General features: G+C 40.5%; 1 long non-coding RNA gene across 1 annotated transcript in view; it reads right to left on the bottom strand.

Annotated features, from left to right (window-relative positions):
* The window catches only part of LOC118919153 (uncharacterized), a 33,109-nt gene extending 18,476 nt beyond the window's left edge, over nt 1-14,633 (bottom strand). Inside the window, exons 1-2 of the long non-coding RNA XR_005027383.2 lie at nt 13,788-14,633; nt 12,856-12,977 (exon numbers count right to left, since the gene is read on the bottom strand). This is a non-coding gene — a long non-coding RNA (uncharacterized LOC118919153). The remainder of the gene's footprint in view (nt 1-12,855; nt 12,978-13,787) is intronic.
* Nucleotides 14,634-14,942: the final 309 nt, after the last annotated feature.

Below are 14,942 nucleotides of genomic sequence, written 5' to 3'. Positions count from 1 at the left end.
GCACACATGGGGTGAGTGAGAAATGAGCCTTCTTTGTTTTAAACCAGTAGGGCCGGGGGTTGTTACAGCACATAACCAAGTCTATCTTAGTTAATACATTGTCCAAATACAGTATTTTTTATATTGGAAAGTCCCTAGAAATAGGAAGCCAGAAGGTTTCTGGGAAGCTGTGAAGAATGAGTCCATTGAGGAGGTGGGTGGCTGGGTGACTACACTTGCCCATTTACCAGGGTCAAGGGGTGAGAGTCATTCTGCTCCGCACCTGGCCAGGAAGACAGAACCATCCTTATATAATAGTTGAAAGTTGATAAGTAGTAGGTTAGACTTTCAAATCAGAAGGGTTCAATCACTGATTAATACATTAAGTAAACAACACTCATTCAGCACCTACCACATGACAAACACTGTCAGGTGCTGGGACACTCTAGTGAACAAAACATAGGTTCTCAGGGTTCAGAACCCAGAGAGGGAGACATACAAGCAATGAGTCAATTTCAGTATGGTGTTCAAGAATTAAAAAAGGCACCTAAAGCAGAGAAAAGACAGGTGTGGGATTGGAGGAGCTTCTTGGAGGAGGTGACATCTGAGTTGTGATTGAGAAGATAATTAAAAAGTAGCCAGGAGAAATAACAAATGCTGGCGAAGATGCAGAGAAAAGGGAAACCTCCTACACTGTTGGTGGGAATGTAAATTGGTTCACCCATTGTGGAAAGCAATATGGAAACCCCTTATCTCAGAAAACTAAAATAGAAATACCATTCAACCCAGGAATTCCACTCCTAGGATTTACCTGAAGAAAACAAGATCCCTGATTTGAAAAGATATATGCACTCCTATGTTTATTGCTGCACTATTTACAATAACCAAGATATGGAAGCAACCTAAATGTCCATCAGTAGATGAATGGATAAAGAAGATGTGGCACATATGCACAATGGAATATTATTCATCCATAAAAAGAAAAGAAATCCTACCATTTGCAACAAGGATGGAGCTAGAGGGTATTATGCTCAGTGAAAAAAGTCAGGCAGAGAAAGACAAGTACCAAATGATTTCACTCATTTGTGGAGTATAAAAACAAAGCAAAACAGAAGGATCAAAAAAACAGTAGATTCATAGACATCAAGAAGGGACTAGTGATTACCAAAGAGGAGAGGGTGGGGAGGGCAGGTGGGGAGGGATAAGGGGATTAAGGGGCACTGTAATTTGCAATCACCACATAGGTAGGTCACTGGGACAGTAGTACAGCATGGAGAATACAATTAATGACTCTATAACATCTTACTACATTGATAGACAGTGACCGCAATGGAGGGGGTGAGGTCTTGATAATATGGATGACTGTTGAACCACTGTGTTGTCTAAGTGAAACCTTCATAAGATTGCATATCAATGATCCTTTTAAAAAAAGTAGCCAGGTAAGAAAGGAGGGAAGGGCATTCCAGGCAGAAGAAACAATTTTCAGGAGTTAAGGATTTGATGCTCCAGGCCATGGGAGGGATCCAGGAGGAGACATTGAGGTGCCAGGAGCACAGTACTGTCTCCAATGCACAAGGCAGAGGACAGACCAGACCCAAAGGCCAGCCAAGAACCTGAGTAAGGAAGAAAACTGGCTTAAATCTCAGCCAGGAGGTGTGCTCCAGATAACAGCATTTAACAGGGCAGGAAGAAATGGGCCCGGAAGTGAGAGCAGGACCTCTTCCTCTAAGGATAAGAGTCACCCAGGCAGCAGGAGAAATGTGGACAGATGAGAGGGTGCCGGGAGAGGGACTGAAATCCAACATAGGATTAGCCAGATCGTGGCTGTTCTTCCTCACTAGGATGCCAGGACCCCTGTATACCAGGGTTGGGCAGCTCTGAGGTGCAGAGGTATCCAACTGGCCAGAGGACAGATGCTCAGAGGGAAGCTAAGGAAAAGAGCTAGGGAAGAACTGAGGCTCCACAGGTCCAGCCACAGTGCCAGCCTGAATCCATTATTATTGATCCACCCGGGGCTGAAGTGAGAAATTGATATGGGAAGGTGTTCGGAAGCCTTGGCAGCCAAGCTGGTCTGTGATTCAGTTGCTTGTATGTTTGGGTCCAGACTGAGAGTATGGCTTTGTTGTTTCCCTTTTATTTTGTAGTTAAAAAATGTAAACTACCAACCAGATTCACTTTCTACACCTAAAAGATAAAAGTGCAGTAAACTCTTGAACATCAACATTAGTCAATAGTCATTTTTTCTAGATATATCTCCCCAGGCAAGGGAAATTAAAAGCAAAAATAAACAAGTAGGACTACATCAACTAAAAAGCTTCTTCACAGTAAAGGAAACTATCAACAAAATGAAAAGGCAACCTATGAGTGGGAGAAGAAATTCGCAAATGATATATCCAATAAGGGACTAATATCATATGTATATATATAGCCTCATACAACTCAACACCAAAAAAACAAAAACAAATGCCCCACAACCCCCTCTAAAATAATCTAATTAAAAATGGGCAGAAGACCTCAATAGACATTTCTCCAAAGAAGACATACAGATGGCCAACAGACACATGAAAAGATACTCAGCTCAACATGACTAATCATCAGGGAAATGCAAATCAAAACCACAATGAGATACCACCTCACATCAGTCAGAATGGCCAAAACACAAGAAAGAACTATCCAAAAGACAAGAAACAACAAATGTTGGTGAGGATGTGGAGAAAAGGGAATCCTCCTATACTGCTGGTGGAAATGTAAATTGGTGTAGCTATGGAAAACAGTATGGAGGTTTCTCAAAAAACTAAAAATAGAAATACCATACAACCTAGTAATTCTATGTTGGGGAATATATCTGAAGAAAACAAAACCACTGCAAAAAAATGCATGTACTCCTGTGTTTATTACAGCATTATTTATAATGGAAGCAACCTAACTTTCCATCAATAGATGAATGGATAAACAAGATGTGGTACATATATGTAATGGAATATTACTCAGCCATAAAAAAGAATGAAATCTTGCCATTTGCAATAACATGAATGGACCTAGAAGGTATTATAGTAAGTGAAATAAGTGAAATAGAGAAAGACAAATACCATATGATTTCACTTACATGTGGACTCTAAGAAAATAAAACAAATGAACAAACAAAACAGAAATAGACATATAAACACAGAGAACAGACTGGTGGTTGCCACAGGGGAGCAGTGTGGAGGATGGGGGAAATAGGTGAAAGGGATAAAGAGGCACAAATTTCCAATTGTAAAATAGTCACAGGGATGAAAGTACAGCATAGGGAAGATAGTAATATGTAATATCTTCGTATGATGACACAGTAACTACACTTATCTTGGTGAGCATTTGGTAATGTGTGTAATTGTTGAATCTCTATGTTGCATACCCAAAATCAATATTATATTATATATGTCAACTATACTTTAATGATAAATGTGTTAAATAACCATTAATAAAAGAAGGCAAGATTGAACTAAAGGGAGGCCAAAGCTGACGGTGGTCAGAAGTCTGGGATAGATAAAGGAGACAGGGCCAAAATGTTCTAGCACCAGGTGTAGGCTTCCTCCATCACTTTCAGTGGGCCTCCCCAATTCCCAGCCCCTCTAAGAACATCCAACCCCCTCCTTGAGAACCCCATCCACCCCAGGAAGCTGCCAAGGATGAGCCAGTTGGTCTTTAAGGGACACTTCCCTGACTAAGGAAAATGTCTCCCAATCTCCAGCCTTTCTCTATCCACTGTATATTTGCCTTCATTCATTCAATCATCCACAAGACAAATACTATAAGTTACAGTGTAGTGCATAAAAGCACAGATTTTGGAATTGGGCAGAAATTCAGCTCTGCCACCTAATAGCTATGAGAACTTGGGAGAATTACTGAACTTCACTGAGCTTCAGTTTCCTTATCTATAAAATGGGGATGATAATACTTTCTTCTGATAATGATTAAGATATGTATAGGAAGCATTTAGCATGTTGCCTGGCACAAAGCACTCAGTAAGTGTTAGCTATTATTACTGATATTATTAAAATAGACCTTTAAACAACCTGCTCTTATCTGGCTCACTGGCTTCAGTGACACCATCAATTCTTTTGTAAAACATTCCAACTTACACTCATGGCTCATCAAACCTTCATGGCTAGGACGTTGTGCACTTGCGCTTGCCCATTTGGTTGAATTGCATGCTTACCAAGAGTCGTTTGTTTTTAACTCAGCCTGTTTATGCCAGCTGTGCATATTATTCTTATTATATAATTTAACTAAATGTTATATAAACCAATAAAATATGAGTGCAAAACTATGTTGTTGTTTGGAAAAATTCCATAACAGCAAGTTGCTAAAAAAAAACTTGTTCTCAAATTATGTATTGGCGAGACAACTAAAAAAGAAGGGGAAAAATCATAACAAATCTGGGATTCCTCATTCAGATTGTTTCTCAAATGCTTTTCAGTTTTCAACCCATGTTAAAGAAATCAAAACTGAAAATGGTAGTCAATGCATTCTGGATGTAGCTCATGCAAGAAAGACAATGGTGGAATGCCAACCAGTACACCCATACACAAAGAAAGGTCTTGGTCCTGCATCTTAACACTGGAGAGTTAATAGTCTTGTATTTGTTTCACCCCAAAAATAAAACATTTAAGGTATGCAGAGGCAAACTGAGAGGTAATCCCAGCCCTCAAGAAATGTATAGTCTAGAGAGAGAGATATAAAAGCAAGTTACTTATCACAGTAGATTGCAGTACAGGTAAATGAAGCACAGGGGGGAGATACTTAACTTGAGTAACTGTGCAGAGGATTCCTGGAGAACGTGGCTCCTGAGCTGGCTCCAGCCTCCCTTACATCTGCCCCTTTCCTTGCATATCTTCCTGCAACATAAAAACCTGAAACGTGCCCTCCAGCTTTGCTGTATCATTCCCTTAACTTCAGGTCCCAGTATTGAAAAAATCCCAAAGACTGTTAGAGGGAACATGGCTGCCCTCCCTGACTTTAAGGGGGAGCCCCCCAAACTACAGAATACCTTAGAGACCTATCATACATGTATTTACTTAGACCTTCTGTGATTCTGCATATATATTTTCGGCTGTGCCCCATTTCCCAGGGTGGGGTCTATGAAGGACTTGTGTAAAGCAGTACAAATTTTCTTTGATGATTTTTAAAAATGAAACTTATTTTTGGGTAATTCACATATACTATTCTTTACCCAGTTTTACTCAGGACTACTATCTTATAAAACTATAGCACAATATCACAACCAGAATATTGACATTGATATAGGCAAGGTACAGAACATTCCCATCACCACAAGGATCTCTTATGACCCTTTTATAGCCATACCCACTTCCCTCCAGCTCCCATTCCCTCCTTAACTCCTGGCAACCACTAATATGTTCTCCAATTTTAAAATTTGTCATTTTAAGAATATTATATTAATGGAATCATACAGTATATAACCTTCGAGGATTGGCACTTTTTAAAAAAACACTTTATAATTCTCTGGAGAGTCATCCAGGTTGTGATTTCTATCAATAGTTCATTCCTTTTTTTACTGCTGAGTAGTATTCTATGGAATGGGTGTACACAGTTTATTTCCTCACAGTTCTTTTTGAAGAACATTCCCCCATTGAAGGACAACTGAGTTATTTCCAGTTTTTAGTTATTATGAATAAAGCTGCTATGAACAATTGTGTACAGGTTTTGTGTGGACATAAGTTATAGTTTCTCTGGCATAAATGCCTAGGAGTACAATTGCTGGGTCATAAGAGAAGAGTATATTTAATTTTCTAAAAGAAACTGCCAAACTATTTTCCAGAGTGACTATACATTCCTACCAGCAATGTATTAGTGATCATTTTACTGCACCCTTGCCAGTATTTGGTATTTTCACTACAATTCATTTATAATATCATTGTCTTAAATATTTCCTTTACATCATCAGACAGTGTTATAATTTTTGCTTCAGTCATCAAACATAATTTAGAAAACTCAAATGGAGAGGGTAAGTCTATTGTATTTACACATATTTTTGCTTACCATGTTCTTCCTTCCTTCCTGATGTTCCAGGGTTCCTTCTTTTATTAATTGCTTTCTCTTTGAGAATTTCCTTCAGCCATTCTTTTAGGGTAGGTCTGCTAGTGACACATCCTTAGTTCTCCTTCATCCGAAAATGTCTTGATTTTTCCCTCCATTTATGAAGGATATTTTGACTGCACTCTGGGTTGATAGTTCTTTTCTTACAGCACCTGAAAAACATGCTACTTCCTTCCTGCCTTTATGGTTTTCAACGAGAAATCCACTGCATTTTCAAATAGATTTTTTCCTATAGGTGTCATTTCTCTCCCACTACTTTATGTTTTGTCTTTATGGCTTAGAAATTTCACTATGATGTATCCAGGAGTGGATTTCTTTGGGTTTATCCTGTTCGGAATTGACTCAACTTCTTGAATCTCTAGGTTTATATCTTTTGCCAGTTTGGGGCAGTTTCTGCCATTTTGGAGTACTTTTTCAGCCCTGCTCTCTTTCTCTTCTCCTTGTGGGACTCTAGTGACAAAAATGTTAGGTCTTTTGTTATAGACCTGCAGTCTATTTTCAGTGTTTTTTTCTCCTTATTCAGATTGCATAATTTTTACTGTTCTATCTTCCAGGTCATTGATTTTTTTCTCTGTTCTTTCCATTCTGCTTTTGAGCCTGCCCATTGATGCTTTTAGTTCTTTTATTGTATTTTTGAATTCTAAAATTTCCATTTGGTTCTTCTTTGTATTTCCTACTTATTGGCTAAGACTTTCATATCTTTGCTGAGGCTTTCTATTTTTTCATTTGTTTCAGGTGGGCTCATAATTGTTTGTTGAGGTATTTTTGTTGATGGTTGCTTTACAATCTGTCAGATAATTTCTAAGATTTTTGTCGTCTCAGTGTTGGCACTTATTTATTGTATTTTTCTTTCATTCAGTTTGAGATCTTCCTGGTTTTTGGTATGATGAGTGTTTTGTTGTTGTTGTTGAAACTCGGACATTTTGGGTATTATATGACTGTTGATTTCATTTAAAACATCTGTTTTAGCTGGCTTCCTCTGACATTCCTCTAGCAGAGAAATAGGGAGAGGACTGCTTTGCTACTACAAGGTGGGGTAGAAGTTCAGATACCCCGTTTGGCCTCTCTCCTCACTACTGCTGGCTGGAGGTAAAAGTGCCAGCTCTCTACTCAGCCTCCTCTGGTGCCTCCCTGGCTGCAAGGGGCAGGAGTGCTTTGTTACTGCTACCCACATAGCTTCCATTGACACTGTTGGGGGGAGGGGTGGGGATGAAAGTCCTTACTCTCCAATAAGCCTCCTTTGATACCATCCCAACGTGTAGGAGAAGGGATGCCTCATTAGTGTTGGGTGGGGGTGGAAGTCCAGGCTCCCCATGTGGTCTCCACTGACACTGTGGGTTAGGGTTGGGGAGCTTGTTACCAATGGCAGGACAAACATCCAGTCTCCCTACTCTGCCTTCTCTGACCACTATCTTGCAGGGGTCGAGATGCCCTGTTATGCCTGGTGTGGGTTGAAATCTAGGCTCAGTGCTAGCCTGTACTGGTATGGATGGGAGTGGGGCCACAGGTTTTTCTGTGGTATTTGACTGGAGTAGAGCCATTACTGTCTAAAACCTATCTTGCTAGTCTGCCCATTTCCTAGTTCTTTGCCTAGAAAGAGAGACTTTCAATGAAACTCTTTTTTTTTTTTGTCTGCATTTATTGTTTCTGGGTTTCTGGCTTCTTCAGCTCCAGGTCTGAGGTAAGACAAAAAGAAAACTCAGGGAACTCACCACCACGTTGTTCCTTGGGTTCCAAGGTCCCTAGCTGGTCTGCCTTCCTCTCTCCACCTTTCAGAGTCTTCTGATATTTGCTTTATGTATGATGTCCAGGGCTTTTAGTTATACTTAATGGGAGGAATAGGGAAAAGAATGTTTATTCTATTTTCCTAGGATAGAAACTTCTTCTTGATCATTTTGATATCAATCAATTTGCTGAGCCTTCAGGACATAGCAGGCACTGTGTAGGCACTGCAGGGTAGGTATAATATACAGCTCCTGTATGCTAGGACCTCACCACTTAGTGGGACAGATAGCCATATTTTATATAGTCTGGCACATGGTTAAGAAAATGGCTTGGAATCAGATAAGACTGAGTCCCAAATCCAGATCTATCTCTTCTATGCTCTGGGACCCTGGATAAGGGAGTTAACCTCTCTGACCCTCAGTCTCCTCACTTGTAAAATAGGGGAAAGATTAGTTCCAATCTCATAGGCTTCCAGTGGCTTATACAAAATAGTACATGTAAATCACTTTGCATGGGGCCAACACATAGCAAGTGCTTACTTAGTACATAGTAGAAGTAATAGTAGTAGCAGCTGTTGTTGTTACAAGGTAGGCTGGGCCCAGCATAATAATTCTCCCTTAGCCTTGTTCTCTCCAGAGAGAGGAGGTCTTTTGGCTTTGTACCCATTGTCTCTTTCTTCTTACCAATTGTGGGAACATTTCCAACCTCATGCAGTCCCTTTGAAGGGGTTAAGATGGATGTTGCACAGGATGAGAAGGGAACAGATGTTTACTATTTGTTTTCCTTCCTTCATTTATTCATGACTTCTTTCAGCAAATCTTTGTTGAACAATAACACTGTGCTTGGCACCATACAGGGAATTTATAATCTAGAAGGACAGGCGTTTAAATAATGATAATTCAGGGCAGACTCTGAGTGCCAAGAAGGACAAAATTAGAATACCCTGAGAATTCAGAACAGAAAGAAATCACATTTAGTTAAAAGAATCAGGGAAGGATTCATGGAGAAAGGTCCATTGGAGCATGAGTTCAATAGATAGATATGGAGGAAGAGCAAGAGATGAGCTAAGAAAAAGGGAAAGGGGTCACAAATTGTCCTTAGAAAACAGAAAATAATATGGTTTGGCTAGAACATAGTGTGTTTGTAGGAAGGGTAAAATCAGAGATTACTGGAAAGTATGTTGGGATTAATATTTGGATAGCTTTCTATATCAGGTGTATCAGGATTAGGGTTGACTGCAAGCAGCCAAATGACAGCAGCTTAAACACATAAGGGTTTCTTTTTCTATTAAGTAAAATAACTTTAGTTTGGTGACCTGGGATTGGTCCCAGTGATCAACAGGGATCCAGGCTCCTTATATCCTCAATGAGTGCTTCCATCTTTAAAGTTATCTCAGAGTCCAAGACGGCTGCTTGAGCCCCAGCGTTCCAGACATGGAGGAAAAGGAAAGGGAACATGGCAATGTGTCTAGCTATCTGCCTCTTTATGGAACCTTTATGGAACCTTCCAGGAAGTGGCACCCAGCAACTTGTATTTACTTATATCTTATTGGCCAGAATTTAGTCACATGGCCATTTATCTGCAAGGGATACCAAAAATACAGTTTTTAAAACTCTAGGCTTATTTCTACTCTGGATAAGATATGAATTCTATTACTAAAAATGAAAGGGGAATGGATACCAGCTAGGCAGAGTAAGGGGTTTAGACTTAATTTATCTGGCAGTGGGAACGCTGTGGGGGATTGCTTAGCAGGAGACTGGCACAATCCAAGTTGCTAACTAGAAAGATTAGTCTAGGAGTGTGGCGAACAGATTGTTGTAGACAGAGATTAGGAACAGAGAGATCAGTTAGGAGGTGATTTCACTGGTCAAGGAAGAAAGTGATGAAGATAAGAGCTAGAAGGTGAAGGGGACAGAGGATAGACATATTTCAAGAGTGTATTATTAGTTTGGTAACTGATGTGAGGTTGTTAAAATAAACCACAGATTGGTTTTGCAATAGGAAACTCAGTTGACCAACAGACGTGGAATTGGATAATGGGGCCTCCTCTGGAAAGAAAAATTGGAAGAAGAGTTTAGTTGGGGCCAGGTGATTTGGTTTGGAACAGGAGATTCAGGCAAAACACTATGTCAATGGTTCTCAAAGTGTGGCCCCTAAAGAGCATCAGCAGTACCTGGGACCTTGTTAGAAATGCAAATTCTGGGATTACATGCCAGACCTACTGAATAAGGAACTGCTGGGTTGGGGCCTAACAATCTGTTTTAACAAATACATATTATATTTTTATGTACTAGCAATAAACAATAGGAAATAGAAAAATTTAAAACATATCATATAAATAACATAAAAATTATAAAATATTGAGGCATTATTTTGACCAAAGATACGCAAGACCTGTACTCTGAAAACAACAAAACGATGCAGAGAGAAATTAAGGAAAACCCAAATAAATGAAGAAATAGTGTATCAATGTATTGGAAGACTCAATACTGTTAAGAAGTCAATACACCACAAATCTATAGATTCAATGCAATCTCAAAATTCCAGCAAACTTTTTATTTGTAGACATTGGCAAAGGGATTCTAAAATGCATACGGAAATACAGAGGCATATGGAAATAGCTAAAATAACTTTGAAGAAGAACAAAGTTGGAAGGCCTATACTATCTGGTTTCAAGACTTATAAAGATACAACAATACAGTGTGGTACTATTATAAAGATAGACAAACAGATCAATGGAGCATACTAGAGTCCAGAAATAAACCTACACATAAATGGTCAATTGATTTTTGACATAAGTACCAAGCCAATTCAATGGGGAAAGAAGAATCTTTTCAACAAATGATGCTGAAATAATTGGATAGCCCTATGCAAAAATAAATGGACCTCAACCCTTACCTCACACCACACACAAAAGTTAACTTTTAAAGGATTGCAGGCCTAATAGAAGAGCTAGAACCATAAAAATTCTATAAAAAAACACAGCAGAAAATCTTAGTAACCTTGGATTTGGCAAAGATTTCTTAAATATGACCCTCAAAGAATGCAAACTATTAAAAAATCAATAAATTGGACTTCATCAAATTAAAAATGTTTGCTCTTCAAAAGGTACTGTTTTTAAAAAGTGAAATAATAAGCCATATACTTCTTTGCAAAACATATATCCAACAAAGCAGGTGTGCTCCAGAATACATGAAGGACACTCACAGCTAAAAAGTAAGAAGACAATAATCCAATTTTAAAATAAGCAAAGATTTGAACAGACACTTAACCCAAGATGTGTGGATGGCAAATAAGCAGCTGAAAAGCTGCTAAACATCATTAATTAAAACCACTGAGATACCACTACAGGCCCACTGGAATGGCTAAGGTGTAAAGATGGACTGTACCAGATACTGGCAAAGATGTGGAGCAAACTGGAAGTCATATATTGCTGGTGGCTATGTAACATGGTGTAAGCAATTTGAAAAACAGTCTCTCAGCTCCTTAAAAAGTTCCTTTAAAAGTTAAACATACACTTACCATATGACCAGCCATTGCACTTGCAAGAGAAATAAAAACATAAAGATTTTTATACAAATATTCTTGGCAGCTTTATTTGTAATAGCTTCAAAATGGAAACCCAAATGTCCATTAGCTGGTGAGAGGGGAAACAAACAACTGTATTCATGCAATGGACTACTACTCAGTAATTAAAAGGAATTAGCCATTGCTACATGAAACAATATGGATGGATCTCAAAATAATTATACTGAGTGAAATAATAAGAAACAAAATAAACAGGATATATTTTATGATTCCATTTATGTTAAAAGCTAGAAATGGAAACTAACCTATAGTGATACAAGTAGGTTAAAGGGTGCCCAAGGCTGGGGTGGAGCCTAGCAACCTGTGTCTTCACAAATGCTCCAGGTAATTCTGATGCACACCAAAGTCTGAGACCATTGGTTTAAGGTGATAAACTCCCAGCAGGTGGTTGAAATAAGGCTCTGGACTGGAGTATAGCTTTGAGAGTCACCTGGTTGGAGGTCGTAGCTGAAATTATAGGATGAGAGGATTTAAAGAGGAGAGAACAGAAAACAAGAGGTGGGAGAACAGAAAGCAAGAGGTGGAGACTAGAGAAAACCTACCATCAAGAGACAAGAATAAAAGGAGGAGCAGGTGACAGAAGCAAGGACTAGCAGCCTGAATTCATGGGGAGGAACAGATGTCAAGGAAGGGACTTCAAGATATGTGATTGATAATGCTGATACCAATGTGGTGCCTTATGTTTGCATTTTCATGAATATTAGTACATTAACCGTGCCAGGGATGGGCAGACATTGATAATATTACATAGTGGTATGTAGCATTATCTACAGAGACAGCCCAGAATTTAGAGTCCGACAGACCCGGGTGGACTCTAACTTACTCATTCACTTACTCATATGCATCCTCCACTTACTCATATGCATCTGGTCAGGCTTCTTGAACTGAGCCTCCGTGTCCTTAATTCCATGAGGTTAATTCTACCCGTTAACAGGGTGGAATATTTGTTATGTAAAATACCTGCACCGGATGACTCACAAAGTTGTTAATTTCTTTATGCTCTCCACCTCTACCTCATAATCCCTCATCTTACAGATAAAGAAACTGAGGTCAAGAATGAGTAAGTGATACGCCTATTTTACCTGTCACAAGACTGGTAAATAGTCCATTTAGAAGCACCTTTGACTTGAACCTATGGGCTACTGGGCAGGTCCATAGACAGGCCTCAGGAGTCTGTGAAGCCCCTTAAAGCATATGCAGATTGGATAGGAGTGTGTGATATGTTTTTTCCTGGAGGAAGTATTCATTATTTACACTGGCAATCTCCAAGGAGTCCAGAATCTAAAAAGGGTAATAACTTCTGCTGAAAGGTCAGCTGTATTTCTTCTTCCCTAAGTGCCTTGATTCCCACCTCCCCATATTCTCAGCCTTCAATCTCCCCATCACCCACCTTTGTCCAGAGCAGTCTCCCTACTCCGCTGCCTGAGCAGTCCACAGACCAGGAAACTTGCTTCACGGGCTCACCTTGAATCTTTCATTCACTCCACAAGCAGCTCCTGGTCACCAGCAGATCTGGTCAGCACCGTCTCTGGTACAGAGAAGGACCCAAATGTGGATGAGGAGCCCACCTTGAAGGAGCTTACAGTCTGGCAGAGGAAGAGGGCAGATAGCAATAATTATGACAGATACATGCAGTCTGTGATGGGGAACATGACAGAAGAAACGGAAGCAAAGGTCATCTGGAAAGTGCATTCGAACTGGCTCAGCACTGACCCCTGGAATCGCTCTTTCCAAATGTCTGTCCATTCAGAGATGTACAACCCTCAACTTCATCTTAATCTTCAAACCATCACAATTTGCCTTTTACCCACCACTTTGATGAAATTCCCTCCTTGAGGTCAACCACCAGGAACCCCTTGCCTCCTTTAACAGACTGTCACTTTTATTTTTGTTGCTCTCACTGCGACTCTGAGCTGTGCTGGCTGTTGCCTTTGTGGGTCTCCTTGCCTGGTTTCCATGATGTCAGTATCTCCTCACTCCCTCCTGCTTTGCTGGGATATCTTCCACCGCCCTCTCAAGCTGCCCTTGATTATGGCATCCACCACCATTCCGTCTGCAGCCCACACTCTTCCCTGTCCACACTCACTGTGGTGAGGTGACATCATCTGGGCCCACAGCTCCACTGATCACCTTTACACAAACAATCTCCACACTTTTTCTTTCCATCCAGCCTTTCTTAGAGCTCAGCTCTGAACTGACTAGTACTCCAGCTGATTCCTCCAAAAGCTCAATTCCGATGCATCCACAATGAATTTACCACTTCCCCCTGCACCAAATACATTTGTGTGTTCCCAGAATTAGTCATCCAAACCAGAAGAGACCTGGGAGTCATTGGCAATGCCATCTTTTTCATCACCTCTCTCACCCAAGCAATCACTAAGTCCTGTGAATTTTACCTCTTAAAAGCTCATGAACAGGCCTCTTCTTTTCTACTTCTGCTGCTGTGTCGTGGTTGACCCTTTACATATCTGCATCCTGGGGAAGTCCCCAAATACTTAGGTCTCCCCAGAGCAGCTCTGAGCTCCTTGAAGAGCCAGTGATCCACTCCTGGAACACTCCTGCAAAAAAGGCAGCAGTCCCCATGAGACCCAGCCCCAGGGTTACAGCTCTTTACATATGGGGCCCTCACTGGCAAAAGCCTCTGTCTCCATTGGTCCACCTGGTCATGGCTTCCTAACCAGGAAGTTCATCTCTAGGTGATCATGGATTTCCTGACTTTCAGTGGGTCATTAATGTGATGACTCTTGCTGTCCTCCAGTACTCACCTGACCCCACTCCTGGAAACCCCAAAAATCATACTGTGAGGCTAGAGCACTAATTTTGGAAGGCAGAAAATGGGGGTGTATGACACTGAGGTTGCAATCCCTGTCAACACTGTAACCACTCTGAAAACAAGTTACTCACTCAGACTGCTCCCAGCCAAGACAATGTGGACTCTCAAAGCACCAGCACTCTCAGACCTCACATCCTGGAATTACAAACTCCAAATCCTATATTCCTGATCCTCAAGTCAAAGGAACAGCATGGTGTCTTGGGGAAGGCACAGCTTTGGGGTCAAGTAAATCTGAGTTCAATTCCTGCATCTTCTCTGTGTTGGTTGTGAGACCTTGGGCAAGTCCCTTCGGCTACTTAAAGCCTCATTTCCTTATCCATGAAACAAATATGATGACAATCCCCTCTCACAAGAGCATTTTTTGATTTTGTTTGTTTGTTCGTTTTTAATCAAGACACCACAAGCAAGACTCTGAGCACACAGGGGCCACTTGGTACCTGATAGTTCTCTTCCTCTAAACTTGAGAGTCCTGAATCCCCAGGGCCAGAAGCATGATAGAATAAGAACTCTCATTTCTATAGGACTGACTATGTGCCAGGCACTGTCCTAACACCATACTTCTACCAACTCAATCCTCTCAACAGTTCTGGGAGGTAGGTACCATGATTAACTTCATCTTGCAGGTGAGGAAATAGGCACGGAGAAATTAAGTAATTTGCCTGAGGTCACACAACTAGGAGGAGGTGGAGCCAGAATTAGAACACAGGCAGTCTGGCTC

This window comes from Manis pentadactyla, chromosome 8, assembly GCF_030020395.1.
Source record: "Manis pentadactyla isolate mManPen7 chromosome 8, mManPen7.hap1, whole genome shotgun sequence".
In the NCBI taxonomy this organism is placed as follows: domain Eukaryota; kingdom Metazoa; phylum Chordata; class Mammalia; order Pholidota; family Manidae; genus Manis; species Manis pentadactyla.
Note: the sequence above shows the minus strand (reverse complement) of the source record. Positions and strands in the feature narration are given on the sequence as shown.